The sequence below is a fragment of the Micropterus dolomieu genome, linkage group LG05 (assembly GCF_021292245.1).
Source record: "Micropterus dolomieu isolate WLL.071019.BEF.003 ecotype Adirondacks linkage group LG05, ASM2129224v1, whole genome shotgun sequence".
Lineage (NCBI taxonomy): Eukaryota > Metazoa > Chordata > Actinopteri > Centrarchiformes > Centrarchidae > Micropterus > Micropterus dolomieu.
The window spans coordinates 21,045,274-21,064,723 of NC_060154.1; the positions used below are offsets into that span (position 1 = coordinate 21,045,274).

The window sequence follows — 19,450 nt, forward strand, 5'->3', positions numbered from 1 at the left end:
AAGCTGGTGTGCATATCAATGAGAACTGAGCTACCATGACAACTCCCAAAGATATGTATATTTCTCACAACATGTATACCTTTTAACTCATTTTTTTTCACTCTTTGTTGATGGGGAACACATCAGTATTTTACACAAGCTCTGGACATATAGCAGTGCGACATGTTAGTATTCTTACAGCAGTGTTTTCAGCGAAACATCCCTTTAATGCTCTGTGTGTCTCCCAGAGCGAGGTGATAGCAGAGAGCAGCCACGGTGCAGAATAGGGGTTAATTAACTAAACCTCACAGTGTCACTGCACATCTCCTTTCCTTCCTTTTCTCTGCTCTCGTTCCCAGGGCCACTTTTCTAGTTGGTGTTGTTTCCAATGACACCCGAATGGCCATCATTAAATGCCAGCCAGCGTATAGCCCTTAGCACAGAAATCCCATCAAAAGGAAACAGGGTAACAACATCTGTCTAATCCTTCATTAGCCTGGCTCCTCCCCTCACATCCTTTACCCCCCACCCCACCCCCACCCCTCCACCAAAGCATCAGTAATTAGCTTAGCACTAACGAGTCGCCAGAGGTAGCAATAGTTCATCTCGCCTGCTACAACTCATGTTAAAGTTCAAAAACGCTGCTGGAACAGTGTCATGAATCTATGTCTATTACTCAGTATCACACACTCCCCAACCATTCCCAGTAATGACAACTGTAACAAATTACCTTTTCATTTTATAGAATTTAGAAATTATTTTCGCAATCATAAATGAAGTTGCTCCGTTATCAACCGGGGTGGTGATGGCGCAATGGACAAGACGCATGCCTTTGGTGTGAAAGACCCAAGTTCAATTATTCACTGTGACCCATCTAGTGTCAGCTGAATGAATGTAATCAATCATCTGAACATCACGGTGAATAATTTAGATTCAGCACAATGTTTATTGTGATTCAGATTATGTAGAATTTGTTTTATATACAATGTATATTCTAATGATCATTTACAAGGAAAACACAAAAATGTGTATATTTATTTGTCAGAATTCCAAAAGTAAGACATGATGCTATTACCCAATGGTGCAATATTTGCATTGGAAAAAACAAATAAAAGCTGTTTAAAATGTATGGTTTAATTATTGGTTTTGAAAGCATATGACATGCAATGAGTAATACTGAAATTTTCAGCCATTTCTCTGTGCTGATAATGTCAGCTGGTCCATCACTTTGGTCCAGAAAGAAATATCTCACAAACTGTAGGATGGAGTGCCATGAAATTTTAACATTCCTGGTTCCCAGAAGATGAAGCCTGGTGACTTGGTGATCCTTTGAGGTTTTCTCTAGCTTCATTATGTGGTTTTTCGATGGAAGGATTGCCATTACATTTTGTATTTGTCTCTCTCAGGATGTGATCCCTTAAATTTTCATCTATTTGTCCAATACTTTGGTATATGAACAAATATTTGCAAAATAATGCCATCAGCTGGGCTTTGTGTTTACAGCACATTAAACTGAGATGTTAAACATGGTCAACATTATACTTGCTAAACATCAACATGTTAGCATCATCGTTGTAATGGTGTGTTTCATTTACCTCGGAGTCAGAGCTGGGAATGACGTCATACCCGAGTTGACGGTGTTCCAGTTAACAAGTCGGAAAAACTCGCTCGGCCAGCTGTTTGTTTACAACTAGCCAGGTTAGCTAATGATACGCCGGTTGATTAAAAAAAAAGCATTGAGCGGTATTTACTCACACTAAACACTGCAGCAACACGACCACATACAGCTGTTGGACAGCACTTTGTGTACAAACATTTCTATGAGACACAAGGACACAGAAGTGCTAATAAACAGTATAAACTAGAACTTTCACTTACTGTTGATACCCCGACAGCCATCTTGGATCACGAAGTCGGGTTAGTGCGATTCTTTTTCGACTTAAGGGGGTGTTCCATTTGAAATTTTGACCTTTGAACTCGGAAATTCCGACTTCCCATGTCAAATGGAATGCACCATAATCATTATAGCATGCTAATGTTAGCATTTAGCACAAAGAAGCAGAAGCCTTGTGCTCACACTATGAGAACGTATACTGTTCAGTGTGGCCTCAGCCAAAAAGTCCACACACATAAACATGCAAAACCAAGACAGTCACACACATAATGTCGCCATACAGAACAGGTTGGACTTGTATGGTATCCTGTGTGTAGCAAATGGATGTTAACTTGAGTGCAGATCTGATTTGTTCAGGAAAAACAGACAGGGCTCCATTTAAATATCAGTCACAATGTGTTCGTGTGTGTCTGAGTCAATATACAGTCATGGAAAAAGAACTTGTCAACAAATGAGATCAAGTAAAGGGGAAAAAACAGGACATGGAGCAAACAATTTTAATGGCAGACAATGGCAGAGGTTCATGACACAGAGAAATAATTATACTCCTTGCATGCACATGTATGGTTATGGAGTTCAATACTGTACTTACAGAGCCATACCACTGAAAATCATATTATTATGTGCATATTCTACCAAAACTATAAATTTGTTTCAAAACTTATTGAAAGTTAATGAGCTGAAATTTATACTCTGAGTGATGTAAACTAGGAAACCGCTTTTATTATTTTATAAAAGCTAAAAACTAGAATTAGCCCAATTTAGCCAATGACGTATACTTTTTATTTTATAACTGACTTGGAACAGTAAGTTCAGGAAAATCCTGAAGTAAACAACACAGTTAATCAGAGGTATATGTACAGCATGTGTATGTGTTTATGGGTGAGGAGAGTACAGTGGTTTCTTAACAACAACAAAAAATCTATTTAAGGGGTGAAACCTTTGCCAGTATTATTTAATTTGTTGTAATTGTATTCAAATATAGCTTTTGGTAAGTTGTAACTGTGGTGTATTTAAACTTTTTCTTTTTCTTTGATGGCCTTTTCCTTGTTTTTCTTTCTTTTTATTGAAGTTTGAGCTTCTGTAACTGACACTGTTTCTCCGACCCTCTTAACAGACATGCATCTTGAGTTAACAGATCACATGCGGACAGAACAAAATACAGGTGTAAAAGCAATTAAAAGAAACATGAAAATAATTTCTTTTACTGCCACTTTTTTGAACAAGAAAGCGGTGAAGTCAAACAGGTGAAATCAAAATGTCTATTGCAAACACCAACAAAAAAAGACACCCCCATGCCTTTTGACCTGTAAATCTGTAATAGAAATTTATAATAGAACATTTGGTTATTTGGGGGGGGATTTCCATGCTTTGTTTTCACTTCCAAATAAGTCGTTTGGACAGCTAAACTTTGAACTGGGTTTGGTTGAAACCTGTCTGATTGCTTTTATTTGTGATGACTCATAAGCTCTGTTGCAATACTGTGTTCAGTCCCTACAACCCTAAAATGAATCATTTAAACTGGTAAGTAAACTGTTTTCACACACAACCATATTATTAAGTAATGTAGTGTGAGTGCACATGCATCCACAGGTGAACCGAAGGACTACATCTTCAGCCGTGTGTACATTTAGCATGGCAAAGCTTCAAAACAGTCGATTTGCCTATCCCTGTCAATTCAGAAAACATTTTCAAATCCCATTGGAAATACTAAACAGCCCCTACAGTCCTCTTCTCTGATGATTCTTTCTGTTTCGTAGCAGTCAGCATACTTACAGAAAAAATAACAATTGAGCAGGGAAACAAAATCTCATAAGAATTGGTCACTGGAGACACAGTTGAGATGCACTCTGCAGGCCATCTGAAAAGGATCTGGACGCAAACCAGATATATCTGGATACAAGCTATTAGGTCTGAACATGGCCTTTGTTCAGTCACAGTGGGCGTCACTGTTCATGCTAAATACACCGATCTTCTGTCGCTGTTGTTGCCGGAAACAAACACATAACTTTGGTTTGCCATGTGTCCTCTCACAGATCTACCTGTACAAGAAGAGCAAATTTTAAAAGCTGTCATGACCAGGTTGCTGCTGGAAGAACGTGCAAAACACACTTAAAAAAAAAATGAAGACAAATGTAGATAGATAAAGTGAGGGGTATTTAAAGCAGGGACATGTGGTACGTGTCTTAAATCATGTTCTGTTTACTTTGGAAGTCTGAAGTCAGAGCTGAGAAGGGTGTCACACCCGAGTTGATCAGGGTTCCAGCACACATCAGATCTTTAGTTGGAAAACCAAGATGAATGCTTCTAGCCATTGTTAGCAATACCAGTTGACAGCAACGCGTTACTTGGTGTCTTGCAAACACAAACACTGTAGCAAAATGTCCACAGATATGTGTTATATTACCAAACATTTTGGGTCACCTTCCTTTACATGCACACGAAGGTCAATGACATCTAGGGCTGACCCCGAATAGCCGAAGATTCGATGCTTTGATGGGTGGAGCCTGATCAACTGTCAATCTCACAGTCGAAGCTTTGCAGCAAAACAAGGATCATGACATTTTGGCTATATAGGGGTGATCAACGTCTGATTTTACATAGAACAATACATTTTCAATGTTTAATGCTGTAAATATACTTTTTAAAATTTTCAATAAATGTTTTAAAATGCGTGAATAAATCCAAAATTGTAACCCTAACCCCGGGTCGTCAGTGTGCATGAGTAGGCGTAGCGTGTATGTGTGCAGTGGCAGAAGAGGAACACTTGCTGAAGAGACGGAGCAGAGCACCAGCTTCATCGGTGTTGTGCCGAGTTGTCCGCACCTCGCGGGACTTTCGGATAATTTATCACCGTTGATGAACCACACAAAGAATATTACATCGTTTTTAAACAGCCAGCTACTTGAAATAGACCCACGACGTGCATGCAGTTGTCGGCAAAACTCTGCACAAGACCGGTGAATGGCAGGCGATAGAGAGAGAGAGAGAGAGAGAGAGAGAGAGAGAGAGAAAGAGGTCAACAATAAGCCTCAGTTTAGTTTCGGCTCGCAATCGCCGCGCACAAAAACACACATGATTCGACCATCAGTCGACTATAGGCAGGACTTGACAATTCTGATTCGACTATGTAAAACCTTAGTCAGGGACAGCCCTAATGACATCCCATTCTTAATCCATTGGGTTTAATATGGAGTTGGTCCACGCTTTGCAGCTTTAACAGCTTCAACTCTTCTGGGAAGGCTTTCCACAAGGTTTAGGAGTGTGTTCATGGGAATTTTTGACCATTCTTCTAGAAGCATGTGAGGTCAGGCACAGATGTTGGCTCGCAGTCTCCGCTCTAATTTGTCCCAAAGGTGTTCAAAGGGGTCAGGACACTGTGCAGGCCAGTCAAGTTATCCGCACCAAACTCGCTCATCCATCATGTCTTTATGGACCTCGGTTTGTGCACTGGTGCGCAGTCATGTTGGAACAGGAAGGAGTCATCCCCAAACTGTTTTTCACAAAGTTAGGAGCATGAAATCATCCAAAATGTCTTGGTATGCTGAAGCATTAACAGTTCCTTTCACTGGAACTAAGAGGCCAAGCCCAACCCCTGAAAACAACCCCACACCAAAATCCCCCTTCCACCAAACTTTACACTTGGCGCAATGCAGTCAGGCAAGTACTCCTGGCAACCAGATCAGATGGCCAGACAGAGAAGCGTGATTTGTCACTCCAGAGAACATGTCTCCACTGCTCTAGTATCAGTGGCGGCGTGCTTTACACCACTGCATCCAACGCTTTGCATTGCACTTGTCTGTATGCAGCTGCTCGGCCATGGAAACCCATTCCATGAAGCTCTATACGTGCTGTTCTTGAGTTAATCTGAAGGCCACACGATGTTTAGAGGTCTGTAGCTACTGACTCTGCAGAAAGTTGGCGACATCTGTGCACTGTGCGCCTCAGCATGCGCTGACCCCGCACTGCGATTTTATGTGGCCTACCACTTCGTGGCTGAGTTTCTGTTGTTCCCAATCACTTTCACTTTGTGCATTCTTTCACAAATGTTTGTAGAAGCAGTCTGCGTGCCTAGGTGCTTGATTTTATACACCTGTGGCCATGGAAGTGTTTGGATCACCTGAATTCAAAGATTCGGAGGGGTGTCCTAAACCTTTTGCCAATATAGTGTACGTTGGCCAGTACTATGTTTGACTGATTTAATGAGATACAAATAAAGACAGAAGTGGGATAAACAGTATATTACTACAGCTTCCACTCTGTTGATGCTGCTCTTGGATTTTGAGGTCAGGGTTGGTGAGGTTCTCCCAACTTTCCAAGTCAGAAATCTGACTGAAGGGGGTGTTCCAGTTGAAATTTTTGCCTGGGAACTTGGAAATTCTGACCATGACATCTCCAAAACACACTTTAAATAAGATAAAAACACGGCAGACTTTTTTATTACAGCTTTTTTTTACCTTAATTCATTATTTGTTTTACTTTAACACCAAAAGCTTAAAACCAGATTTCTGTATGTATTTTACAGTAATGATATCAAAACTGTTTTGAAATTTTAGTGTGATTTGGGGCACCTGCTGTTTCATAGTGTAATTCACCGCTGTTGTAAATAAGGACAGCTATAAACATGCATTAGTTATGATTACATTACTTATGATCAAAAACTAGCATGTCGACAACTTTGCTAACACAGCCAAACATCAAGCAAGAGTGACGACACAAGACATAGTAACGTTACTTACTGGTCAAACAGAAAGTATGCCAACATGTTGTCTGACTTTCACAAAGCTCTTGTCAGCATCCGGAAGCCGCTTGCTTGGTCGCTCTCTTTTCTCGCCATAGCTTCCTCTGTCAGCGTTCAGACTGCACGTCAAAATTACCCAAATCAGATTTTTTTGCTCATATGTGACTCAGATCAGATTTCTTTATAAGAGTGTGAAAAGCCCAGGTCATGGGCAATCTGATCTTCTCCAGGTCGGATTTGGGTCACTTTTTATGTGGTCTAAATCAGATAAGGTTGGATATTTTGAAATGCGACCTCAGTTTGGACAGTCAGATCGGAATTCATGTAATTCTGACGTCACTCTAGAGGGACCGTCAGCACAATTCTGTGTGACATGCATGCTACTTGTCTGGGCGGAAAGAAGTAGAGATAGAGAAAAAGTTGTAGCGCTTATACGCGCTGTACAGTGCCAGAAATTGTAATGACTGTAATAAGAAGGACATTAAGTTGTAAACATTTGTCATAAAACCCTTTGTCATAAAACCGGGAAAAGGGCAACAAAATACAAGAATCTCCTGTGAAAATTGGGAGGGTTAGCAAGTATGAACTAACCTCTGTGGCCTCCATGTTTACTTCCGTCCGACAGCGTGCTGCATGTGACATCATATTCTTCTTTTGCACATGCGGGTCACTTTCAAGCCGTGGCCAGTTCACACTGGAGTCTGTTATGGACCACATTTAAACTTTGCTAACACAGGCAAACAAGACATAGCAAGCCAGCCAATAAGTTATTACTTACTAGCAAGAAGGCCAGCTCGGCATCTGTCTTTTATCCTTTCAGCTCATTTAGCTTATGCTATTTACATGTTTAAATATGTTGTCGTATATAATTTATTCTTACATTCTTTGTGAAGTATTTTAAGTACATTTAAATGTATTTTAAGGACAGAGTGATGTCAAATGCAATGAATATAATTATTTAACTTCAGTTTTCTGTCTCATTCTCATGAAATATTACATTGAGGAGCTAGCAAATATTTCTTTAAATTTAGTTTTAAATTTTAGGGACATGTGTGAGAGCTATTAAATACCTATAGCTGGAAGATCCCACAAGAGCTTTAGCCTTTTGAATGGCAAAAGGTCATGCGTAGTGCGGAGTGGTCACACAACTAGAATTATGCTTATTATTATATTATATATTATATTATATTATATTATCTTTTCATCTTGTATTTTAGCTTTCTGTTTGTAAAGAATTTTTACAAAACAATTTTTTAAAATGACTTGTTTTGTGACTTTTATTTTATATCCTGAATTTGGCTATTTTTATGCTCATGAATTCAACTCTAAGCTTAATTTGTTCCCAACTATTGAAACAAATCACAACAACATGTTGGCAGAAGGTTTACTTTCACCTTGGCAACCCAACCTTTTACCCTGCAGGTGTTCACGCCGTGATTTAACACTTTGGTAACATACAGTCGGAGGATCACATCCCCGTATACTGATAAATCTCTCTCTTGCTGTCTTCCTTTCTCTGTCAGGCTGAACCCAGCTGATCTGTTCAATCACCCAGGAGCACTGAGGCAGGACCCTGTAAAAGGTGATTCACTCCATTTCAGCCCTCCATAGATCATTTGTCCTGCTCCTCTCATCCTGTCTTCTCTCTGTTTAAAGTTCCCCTCGGTCAGTCATTGTTGACTTAACACTGCCGTGTGACATTAAAAGGAAGTCCATGAAAATTACTTTTTTAGTTTGCATGAATAGTGTTTATATTCCTTGGCTTTCTGTAATGTATCCAAAAAGGCACGCGCAGGCACTCCCATATTTATTTTCTCAAGTAAACACTTGTGTTATGCAACTGTCACTTAAACTAGTTTATACTGGTTTTGTTTCTGAGAGATTTTTCTGTAACTTTTGTGACAGTTTGAAATTTTTGACAGTTTGAAAAGCAGTAGAGTGCTAACAGGCACAATGTGTCTGCCACCAGTGTCTTGTTTGCAACCAGTGACTGACATCACGTTATTGATTCGGACCCAGATCCCAGCGGTTTCCAAACTTTTGTACATGTCATTATTACACATGAAGAGTTTGACAGCCACATGTATAAAGTCGCTGATGGGGAGCCAGGATTAGCCAAGAAAGATCTACAGCTCCATAGTATCTCTGCCTCACAGTTTACCAAATTGATGATCTTGATTTGGACGAAAAGAATTTGAAAAACGCCGTCTTTGTCCAAAAGATATGGTAAACAATTACCCTAAGTTCCCTATTGTTTCAGCCACTGACCCGTGAAGGCTGAGAAGTGACTGATGTCTGATTGTATTGTGTTGTGGCCCCTCATCTCCATTCAGTGTGGCCAGGAAATGCAGGGGAACTGGGCAATTATTTCTGATTTATCTACTTGGACAAATCCTGGCATATTGAGCAGGGCTCCACAGTCTGAGGTTTGTGTCCTCATTATCGATACTCTCCATACTGTTGGCTCACTTCAAGCTTTGCCAAGACGTCCAGTTTGTTCTTGGGGTCGGCAGTGCATGACTGATTTGGAGACGCATGATTTTAAATGAGTTCATGGGTGAGTGAGTCATTAAAGCAGGAGGAGCCGGCCTGATTTTGTCTTAGAATTAAAAGATGACTTTCCACCGAAGATCAGATGATGAAATCAATCTGTGGAGTATATGTTGGTTTACAGGAGGGGGTTAAAAGCTTCAATATTGTCTGAATCCTTTTAAATGTGTGGAAAAACTGATGATAGATGATACTACGTGTTTAAATGCTGGTTGAAGCTGTTGTTTGAAACTATCTTTATCTGTAAAAAATAAAATAAAATAAAAATAATTACAAAGCAAACATAAAATCATAGAAACCAACAAACATATGGGTTGACTTGATCTGATGCCACATGACCTCTTACACAATGCTTTACTGCCAGATTAAATATGAAGACATGACTCCAAAATCCTTGTGTTGCGTCTGCCTTGTGTTCTTATGTGTCACATAAGTACACAAGGCTTTTTTTCCCCACAGATATGAGACGTATGTAAAATGCAAAGCACAACCGTGGCATTTATTGTCACCAAACTTACACTGACAGCAACAAGGTGAGACCACAACCATATGAAATAATACATATTTACACCTTACAAAAATTTAATACAAAGAATTAATATTTACATAAACGCAAATTTCTCTTAATAAGTTAATAACACATAAACTCAAAAAATAAAATAATTGAATTAGCTGTTTGAGTTAGCTTGAAAACTGTAGCTGAAACAGAGAAGAAAAACACAAAATACTGAACTGGTCCGCGACTACTGATTGAAGTTTCTTTTTACACAGGCAGGATGGCCAGCCTCCCTGTGCTTCTTTCGACCACACTCTGGGATTACCACTGCAAAGAAAGTTACCAAATGTTTAACTAAATAAAGAATCAAAATCAATATGTGTACGACTTCTTCTGTCCTGTGTCAGTCGCCCCCAATGAACTGATCTCCATTACAATGATCTGAAACTTTTTGTTACAGCATATACAATAGTTACACCTTTTGTATGTAAAGTATACTACTAATGCTATAAAATCTACTGTATACTGTATGTGATAACGTTAGTGCGCTATTCTGGCAGTTCTTACACAGAAGATGATGTAAGTTGTTCACCAACAAACATCAGTCAAACACTTTGGAACAGTAGAGACAGTTTTATTTGAAGACTTTACAACTGCTGACAAATTGCTTGTCCAAAAACTTTGATATGTAATTTCTTTTTTTTTTCTGAGCTAGGGTACTCCCTTACACTGTGTTTTTATTCATTTCCTTGAGTTTCCATGCTTCACTTTCAATCTATTATAAACCAGCAGATCATCTTCCTTCTTCTCCATCCTACTACTCCCCTGCTCCACCCATCTCCCTCCCCAACAGTAAAGTGACACCTCTCGACACATAGAGCATGTGTCATATTATTGCACGTGGAGCAGCCCATTCAATTAATTCCCAGGCAGGCAGCGAGTCATCTGGCCAGCCAGCAAGGCAGGCAGCCAGGATGGAGGCATTCTTCAGGAGTGGGCCATGTTGTCTCGGCCAATCACTGCCGCACGTTTCTTGTAGCTACGAGTGCGCCTCACTCATATCCGACACTGTGGCTCTGATACGCCTCTTTGTTCCAACTAAATCCTCATTAGTCATGCCAAACTGACACATACATACACTGATCCAAATCCCATCTAACTTCCCATCTCATGTGATCCAGTTACTATAGAACAATGACATAATTACTATGGTACAAGAAACAAACCAGAAAACTATAGTGTGTGATGAGAGCTGAAAGTGTGTGACACCACCACTGCATATCCCCCGGGTACAAAGTACAGTGAGGTTACAATGTCCAACGAAAAATCTTCCAATTTATAAAACTTTTAAACAATAAAATAAGAACAAACATCATCCACATATAGTGATTTAAGTCCAGCATATATAAGGCAGATGTGAAAAATAAGGAGAAGCAGAGACGGATGAAAGAACTGATTCACTACTGCTGTATATCACCTCAGTTCAGTGCTCAGTCAGACTATATCAGGGCCAACAGAGGCAATCAGGGCTGGGCACTGCAAAACTACAGGCGATAGTTGATTGTAGATGCATAATGGTCCAATGGTGCCCAAAAAAAAAGGGAAGGAAAAGTTGGGAAGGGTCTTAGAGATACCAACACTGAGTGTGTCCATTTCTGCTATAATGGTATATCCTTTGAATCTTCGGATTCTTCGGATGGTGGCAAAATCAATTAATGATCAAAATATTAATAGAAGGAAGTTTGACAAATTTCTATCGTTTTGCCATTTTCGATTGCAGAATGAGCTTTTAAAAATTATCTCTCAGAAATAAAGATAGCAGGTGGCCACAATTTGCAGAAAGCTAGGGCGGACATATCCCTGATTAAAAATATCTTTCTGCAGTGCAAAGTAGCCTAATCATAAACTAAAAAAGAAAAAAAACAGGCCTTCTTTAAGTAATTAGGCCAAGTGCTTAATATCATTGTCTTTGCAACACAAGCTGAGATAGATTTGCAGGTGACAACAGCTGCATGCAAAGGAGGGCTTTCGTCATCAATAATGCATGTTTGTGATTGGTTGTTACTGACAGCACAGGAGCGTTTTGAAAGATTTATTGTAGCAAAAATGTGTGTTTTCAAGTTTTACATTTTATCTATTTGTAAATAGTTTGATTGGATTTAAGCAATAAAACTACTTTGTTAGTTTTTAGAAAAGTATGGGGTAAAATAAATTATACGTTACAGCTGGGCTAGGTAACACAAAAACAATCTCACCCCCTTCCTTCAGGCCTCCCTCCAAAGCCACTCCCCCAAAACACATTTCCATGTGCAGATTTTTTTTCTTTTTTGTATCAGAGCATTTAATTTATTGATTGCTGTCCGAATGTAAAGAAAATTTCAACAAATATAACATGATGTGAACCCCAATCTCCTGGATGAAAGTCCTGTGCTTGTGTGATTCCATCCATCCACCCCGACCACCTCCCTATGTGGACTTTTTTCGCACTTTGTACTACATCACCTGACTTCCTACAAGCTGTCTGGATAATCCGGGTGTGTCACTCCACCTTCCAATGTGGCCGTTCAGAACAGCTATAAACACTTGGTTGTATGACATGTCATATGAACTAGTTCTTTTTGAGCATACTTCGCCCTTTAATGTGGACATGGTCTTAGTAACAGCAGGTAGATGCTTGTCTTGGTGGCATAATAAGCTGTCACATAAAAGCAAGTCTATAAAAATGGGTTTTAAGAGGTGATTTAAAAGGTGAGACTGATTGTGCCAGCAAGCTCTTCAGGCAGGTTGTTCCAAAGTAGCCCCATAGCAGTAGGGCTCGTTGCCACAACTCAAGAAGTTATGGGCAAAACCTTTAAAAAATGACAATTTTACTGCAACTCTTCTGGCAAGCTAAACACACTTCTGATTGGTGTTGGAAAGAAATAAGAGCAAGTGATAATTGCTCCTACACTGGGCTTCATTTTGGCTGTCAGATGAACATCTAGTTCACTGTAAAAGTAAAACTGAAAATCAGTACATTTGCATGATATTTCAGACAGTGAATGATTCAAAAGCCTTGAAGAGAACACAAATTATAAACTAGTGTTACAGTCCTCTGACTCACAAATGCCTCTAGTTAGAGTCTTTTTAAGAAATCCTACGCCAACAATGACCACTGTGTTCATTGTGCTGCTTAATCATCAGTGCGCTGGAGGAGCTGCAAGGTGCCTTGACACACAGTAATGCCCAGACACTCAAACACAAGCAGAGGCAAAAACGCAGAGAGCTGATTCTAGTTATATTTAAGTCTGGATTCTGCGTCACTGTGGCGGAGGCTGTTTACAGAGGGCGAGAGCATGTGTTTGTGTATGCGTGTATTCATTTGTAAATGTGCAAAGATGTGTGTTCTTTTGAGCTACTGTCTTTTTTTCCTGAAATAAATATGCACAGCACATCTACTGTTTGTACTTAGGCAAAATAGATGGCATTGCTGGTGAGCAAAACATCTATCATTTCTGCCTCTGATTAATAGTTGTCCTGGGGATGGCTGCTCTGCAAAGAGAGAGAGAGGGGTGGGGGGGCTGAAATGAGGGATCAGAGGGAGAGATAAGAGAGAGAGAAAAAAGAGGAAAACAGCAGTGAGGAAAGAATGAGAGAAGAGGGCGAGAGAGAAACTCCTCCTGCTCAAGGGTCTGAAACAGTTAAACAGAAAACTGAGCTAAGAGATTTCTGAACGTCGCCTGTTGTGTTGCAATTGTGTGTTAAAAAGGGTTTATGAATAAAGCCTGTCAAGAGGGTGGTGTCATTGTTGGTAAAATGGTGAATCACAAACCACAGTGAAGTATGTTGATTTAAAGGTTTTCTTTTTACCAATTCACCTTTCTTTCTCTGAAAGGATAATTTTAGTGATTCCATAATGTAAAACCTGGCCCCTATTTTCACTTTCATTTTGGTGTACAAATGACTAGTAGGTACAAAAAGTTTTGGAATCTGTGCAGTGGATGGTTGCAGTCAGCTGTCGCAAACCGTCTGCAATGGCTGCAACGTATTCCTTTCCGGGCAACAGTACCCATCAAAATTACATCCACCAAAACTATTTCTTTTTTGCTACTGACAGGCTCAGACTGTTAAACGAGGTGTCTAACAACATCATGATTGACTCCCGGTGACACCTTTGTTTTTAACCAGGTCTCTCTCAAGGACAATTCTTGCTCTGAAATCTCGTGCAAGGCAAGTTGTTGCAGGAGAGGAGTTTGTTGTGAACATAGAGGAGCTGCTAGCAAGACTTAATTTCCTAATGCTACCTCAACACAACTCCTACAACTGACTCACATTTCCATCATTGTCTAACTGCAACAACTGGCCTCTCATGAGATTTCAGAGGGAGAATGTGAAAATTAGGCCCATGTTTAAAAATACTGAAATTGTCCTTTAACATATATAAATAGTAAAAAGTTAATTTAAAGCTGCAAGCAGCATTGGACAGGCCCGCGCACTGTGACACTCGTTGCAGTTGTCGTTCAGGGTATGGCTCTAAGAGGCTTTTTTGTGTGTCCTGGGATGATACATGTGCCACAAAAATTTCTTACATCTTGGTAAAACGTGGTGCAGGGGCAAGTTTGGTGCAGATGTGACCATATACACTGAGGTTACAACAACTTCCTGTTTCATGGCAAATCATAAATTTTCCACGCCATGCCACGGAAATGCCCTTTGATGATTTGATCTAACAGATAGTAGAACTTTTCATTGTCAACGCCTTTAGATTGCACAGTGAAAATTTGAAGTTGATCGAATTAATTCTGCAGGAGGAGTTTGTTAAAGTACGGAACTAGTAAATCGCCAACAATGACCATTAAATCCAAAATGGCTGAGTTTAGTGCGTTGCTCTAAGAGGCTCTTTTGTAGGTCTGGATATGATATATCTGCCACAAAAATTTTGTACATTTTGGAGAAACATGGCCATTTTGCCACGACCATGCATGAAACATAAGACATGTAAACTTTCGTGGGACTTGAATTTTGTGCAAAGTTTCGTGAGTTTTCAGGCATGCCATCTAAAAGTATTAGAAATTACCACAAAAATTATTTATATGGCCGTTGCAGCCTGTCCTCCCCAGAAAAACAACCAAACGGGTCATTTGTTCAGTATGTTATTACAACCCATATAAGTGGGACTTCCATCATGTGATTAAATTGACTTCTGTCTCGTGTGTGTGTACATTACTTACGTAATTTATTATGTAATTTTTACATACTTATTAAACCACAATGTCTTATTAAACATAACCAAGTAGTTTTGTTGACTAAACCTAACCAAACTGCTACCGTTTCACAACGTTAAAGTTGTTTAATGTCATGTGTCTTGGGTCACGTGACTTACATAACGTAGTTTAGGTACAGTCGCCCGTCGCTGGACTGGTAAGGGAAATGCTCATATGTGTGGTTATGGGGAGCCTGTACAAACAACCTACTGCAGTTTGAAGGACTTGTCTTGAGGATGTTGTCTGACCTGCTACCAACATAGTGGTTGAGGTTTGGTTATGTATAAACACGAAAACTACTTAGTAAATGTCAGGGAACGATTTTGGTCAGGTTTAAAAGAAGAACTACTCAAGGTTAAGGGTCTGGAAAGATCTCAGTCATAGTTTAAAGTAAGCAATGTTGACTGTCATTTATTTATCATTATACAACACAGGGTTGTGCAACAAAATGCAAGAAAACTATTATTTATGATGGACTGGATGAATTGAAAACACAAGTACAACGTCATGCTATTTCACCTTCTAAGAAACAACAGTCATTATTCTCATGGCCAAATTTACCACAGTAAATACGTTTTGAGACTAAATGCAACATAATGAGGAAACATTCATACAGAACACAATATTTGATTTTGATTTGTTGGTGGCAACTAAAGCAGGTCTATTGATTTTGTGGTTATGTTTAGGCAGCTCAAAACACTTGGTTATGGTGTAGGGAAAGTTCATGGTCAAATATTGAAAAAGTCTTCACTGACTTGAAGCGAGAGACAGGACCTGTTCACTTTTTCAATACTTTACCAAAACCACAATTATTTCCTAACCTCAACCAAAGTGTTTCTGTACCCTAAACCTAACCAGATGTTAGGTTTAGGGACTCAAACCCAGAGTACAGTATCAATATAGCAAATTAGGGACAATTTTTTTAGTTCTTCTTTTTACATTATAAATAATAAGTATATTGGCTTAACCTCCAGTTTCTCTTCTACTCCCTGGGGAATATAGAAATCACATTTGATGGTGTCAGTCCTGAATGATCCCCTCCACTGCAATATAAGCATCATCATGTAAACTGTTTGTCATGCAATCTTCAAAATGAAAATTCTTGGCCTATGGGTTATGCATACATTCATTCATGATGTCCATCTTCCATGCACATATGTGTGAGTGTGAGTGTGTGTGTGTGTGTGTGTGTGTGTGTGTGTGTGTGTGTGTCAGTTTGCCATCTGCTCTGGTGTTGAGACGGTTAAAGGCAAACAAAGGACACAATGCAAATAATGTAAATAGCCTTCTTCGTGGCTGTCTCACTGTTATCTGTTGGTGTGTGTGTGTGTGTGTGTGTGTGTGTGTGTGTGTGTGTACGACAGTGTGTCTATGTGAAATATGGGCGTATGCTAATAAAAAGCCACATGGATATGTAGGTCACGTCAATCTATTTTGTGCAAGGCTTACAACCCCTAACACACAACCGTGTATTGAAGCACGCAAGCGCACACACACACACAAATACAGTCACCACAAAATCCCTCCTTAGTACTTAAAACACCATTTTTTAGTTTGAGTCACTTTGAGTGAAGCTGAGGTAGAAGGGGAAAGAGTGAGAGGGAGGGATGCTACATTCCTGACACACACAGAAACATGCACACACTCACCGGGCTGCTTTTCTCATATAACCCAAAAAGCCCCGGTGAGCATCTTGCCTCCACCCCAGTGTGGAGCCTGCGGTGGCATTCCCCAGGCATCCCATGGCGTTGGATCGGTTTTGATTTGACTCTTCACAGTGGTGCGCACTGAGACAAAAGCTTCAGCGTGCTGTCCCCGCTGCCGTCTTACAGACTTCAAGATTTTTACAGTGCAATTTAAAGCAGGGTTCATGCAGGAGACAGGCTCCCGTGGGTCTATCTATCGAGATGTTTAAGTGCAAGGTGGAGGGAAGGAGGGAGGAGAAGGGAACCAAACAATACCTCCATCTTACTCTCCTGACAACACAGGCAGCTCTAAATTCATCATCCCACTGTGGCTATTTTGGGAGCTTAAAAAATTAGGCAAACTTCATACAAGTGTCTCCTGATCTTCTTCTCTGTATTTGTTTCTGTCTCTCCCCCCTCCCTCCCACCATCTCTATCTGCCAGTCGGCTGGTGTAGGTGTTAAGAACGTTAAGAATGGCTGTTTACTTCCTGTGTGGTATTATTCATATCACTGAGCCCTCCACCGCCCCCCCCCTCCTCTGTACACTGACAGGATCACAATCCAGTCTGCCCACCCACCCTTACACCCACCCTCGCACGACACACACACACACACACACACACACATACCTCCAGCTATCATGTCAGTTACTGTCCCCATGCTGACCCCGTCTTTGCATCACACGCGGTTTAACCAAGTTAGTCAAATGTACAAGCAGCTGACAAGTCCGCTGGAACAAAACGCAGCTGACAACACATTAGTCTCACTCCATTGTCTCCATCAACCTGTCACTGCATTTTTGTAAATACCAATCATACCCCTTGGTACTTCCGTATTTCTGTAATTGATTTGTGATGTTTTTTTTTCACGTGTGCAGACTGAAAAGATCACACGTTTGGAAAGAAAAAAGAGTCTGAATTGTAGGCAGGAGACGGAGTTGACTCATAGCGGTGACTCTGAAATAAAGTGAAATATTTAATGGCTGTAAAAGTTGCAGGTTTCAATTTCTTCCCAAGTGTGATTGGTAGTTTCATCACTGAGGGTTTGTGCTGTGAAGCTCAGGGAGTGAATGATGTTCATAATGGCACCAGTTCTTTCTTGTAGGGCACAGAGGAGCAGACAACCGTCTATCCCTGACTCCCTGGTGTGACAACCCCCATTACCCGTCTGCTTAAACCCCATCCCCCCACCACAACACACTCACACTCACACACATACTCAAACTTATACACAGGCCCTCGGGTAAGTGGGAGGTCACAGTGCTCCATGCTGCCTGGCAGTGGTGTACAAGGGCGCGTGGAAAACATGCAGCAGAGACAAACTGTGATGCAGAATGTATGCACGCGCTAGTGTGGGCACCCATGCTGGCAAGCATGCTCATGTGCATGTTTTGGAACAGAGAATTAAAAAATGTGATGGGGGGGTGAGGGGTGGTGTTAGAGAGAAAGAGAGAGAGAGAGAGGTTGCTAAATGGAGAGGGGATGGTAGAAGAGGAGGAGGAGAAGGAGGAGGAGGAGGAGGAGGAGGAGGAGGAGGAGTGACTTGGCACGGCATGTTTTTGCAGGTTCTACCAAGGCGTGTTTTTTGGCATGGTGGCTGCCTTCACGCTGATGATGCAATTTCAGTGCCTGCCTGCCAGTAGCAGGCGGTGCGCGTTCCTCTGCCTTTGCCGGGCCGGTCCCTATCAGAGTGTGACTGCAGTTCACCATGGTCCTCCGGGTCCAGCTTAGGGGACCAGGGTACCACAAAGCCTGTTACAGAAACAGCTAGCTGCTACTCTCACTTTTCACTCACTCCGGGCTGACAGTAGCCCATCGTCTTCCTCAGCACTGTCATGGTAATTTGACTCTGCGTCTGAGGAAGGCAAAGCCAATATATTGTGGTGGTGGGGAAGTAGAGGATGGCGGGGTGGAGCATAACAGATAATGGAAGGAGCGAGTGAGCAGGCATAGGATGTAACCACATGTTTCGGTGTAGCTCTGTTGGGTTGGGCCTAGCTGTTTGTGGTTATCATCTAAAACTAAGCAGGAAGGCACACTGGAAAAATCCAGAGCAATTCATCCTCCCAGTTATCACCCAGAAATAAAGGGGAGCTACTGGTGGTGACATTACAGACATGTTTGTCTGTATTGTATCAGCTGTGTTGCATCAGTCACAAAGGAAATTCCTCTAGTGAGAGCAATACCAATACTTTAACTGCAGTTGCCCATCTGGAGTCTTTCACTCTCAAACACACAAAACTTTTACTCACAAAATCTTCCTTTACTTGTCTGACCCATGCTTTCCTGTCAACCTTGTTCATTCTGTCAGGCAAATGTAACCGCCCCCTCCTGTCTGTCTCTCAATGTCTCACTTCCTCTATTTGCCGTCCCTTCCTTTTCCATGTCTGCAGAGTGTGATGGGATCACAGCTGTGGAATATGGTCGTCAACATGACTCTCTCTTCCCTGACTGTGTGAGGATAGGGACCCTCACTCACACGTAGAAAAACGTGTTGGCTTTTTGTGTGTGTGTGTGTGTACATGGGCATGTGTATGTTTATGCTGTGATGGGGCTGTGCCACTTCCCACAGAAAGAAAACACATGAGAACATTACCACTGCCTCCCTCTCCCTTTCTCTCCCTCTTTCTCTCTCTCTGCCACTGCACTTCTCCCCATTCTCTATCGCCCCCTCCCCTCTCTTCTTCTTCTACTTAAAGGTACAGGGACAAAGTAGGAGAGTAGGGAATAAAAGTGCAGGAGGAAGACAAAGTTTTCAAAAAACATACTGCTCTCTGCACCTCATCAGACCATGTTAAAGTTTTTGTTTCAAACATTTATAGCAGGCCAATAAGCTGAGAACAAAATCACGGTCATGTTCT

General features: G+C 40.9%; 1 long non-coding RNA gene across 2 annotated transcripts in view; it reads left to right on the forward strand.

Moving 5' to 3' along the window:
- The window catches only part of LOC123971514, a 39,870-nt gene that overhangs the window by 16,792 nt on the left and 3,628 nt on the right, over positions 1–19,450 (forward strand). Inside the window, exons 2-3 of one of the 2 annotated variants that reach the window (XR_006825210.1) lie at positions 8,138–8,196; positions 9,936–10,015. This is a non-coding gene — a long non-coding RNA (uncharacterized LOC123971514). Of the gene's footprint in view, positions 1–8,137; positions 8,197–9,935; positions 10,016–19,450 lie in introns of those variants that run through there. The other variant, XR_006825211.1, reaches the window with a different exon arrangement.